Here is a 1,314-nt window from a genome sequence, read left to right as displayed (position 1 = left end):
ACAGAGACAGAGAGACAGAGACAGAGAGAGAGAGAGAGACAGAGAGAGAGAGAGAGAGAGACAGAGACAGAGAGAGAGAGAGAGAGAGACAGAGACAGAGAGAGAGAGAGAGAGAGAGAGAGAGAGAGAGAGAGAGAGAGAGAGAGAGAGAGAGAGAGAGAGAGAAAAGAAAAAGGGTAGCAGCTGTAGCACTCAAAGGGTTGTTGTGAAAACCAAATAAGATAATGAAACTATTTAAGGTTGAAAAACCTTAAAGCTCGACATAAATGTCAATTATGCATGAATGTCATAATGCATATCTGAAATGATTTTTATTCTATTTTATGCAGTCAGTTTTATTTGCTGTAGAGGTGGAATAATAAGTGGCTGCCTACACAAAATTTCAAAGGGTGCTTGGAAAACATCCTTCCTTTTTTCCCCACATCCCACATATCATCTTTAGTCATCTGATTGGGAGAGAAATGTTATTATTATGAAAAAGATTATCTCCTTAATATTTGCCTAACTTTCTTTGTAAATGACAGAGACAAATAACCCCTTTGTAATTTCTGCAATGGTATGGATAGTTAATGGATCAGACCTGGTATGAAAAAAAGAGCTCTGAACAGGTTTGAGGCACTAAGAGACTCGGGGAGCATGGAACAGAAATGGCTTCCCTGCAGAGGCATTCACCTTGTGTGACTCAGAATCTCTATTTTCTTCTGGTATATATTGAAATAAATATGTCTCCCCCAAAGGGAGCTGAGTGAGATAGGGGGAAAGGCCTACCTGAAAGGAAAAATAGAGAATAAAGTGGCTCTACCCCCACAAAGGTGGGGGCCATCTAAGTAAAAGTGATAGTCTTCTGGTAAATTAAACCCCTCCAAGCCCCAGCCACTGCTACACTTGGATCATAGATTTAGAGTTGGCAGCAACATTAGAAAGCCCTCTCATTTGAGAGATGAGACAATTGAGGTCCAAAGAGGTTAAGTTACTTTACCAAGGTTACATGGTTTTTAAATGCTCAGTCTGACTTCTAAACCAATACCTTTCCATTTCACCACACTGCTTCCTGGTGATGTGTTAATTCAAAGCAAAAAGGAGATTTTGCATTTTTCTTTTAAGACTAGAGTCAAACTGGGGATAACATCAGTGAGAGGTTACTTTTGCATGATTGACACTGACTTTCTTGAGTAAACAGTTCAAATGGTTTAGATGAAAAGATTCTTTTTTCTTTCAAATGCTTTATTAACTTCTGATTTACATCATTCATTTCTGCCACATTTTGAGTTATAAATTTTCTCCCGGTTTTTCCCCTAACCCCCCCCCCCAAAA

This window comes from Petaurus breviceps, unplaced genomic scaffold (genome assembly GCF_028583685.1).
Source record: "Petaurus breviceps papuanus isolate PSGF00001 unplaced genomic scaffold, PetGlider_PUasm1.0 184, whole genome shotgun sequence".
Classification (NCBI taxonomy): domain Eukaryota; kingdom Metazoa; phylum Chordata; class Mammalia; order Diprotodontia; family Petauridae; genus Petaurus; species Petaurus breviceps.
The sequence above is the reverse complement of the archived record's forward strand: the minus strand, read 5'-3'. Positions refer to the sequence as shown.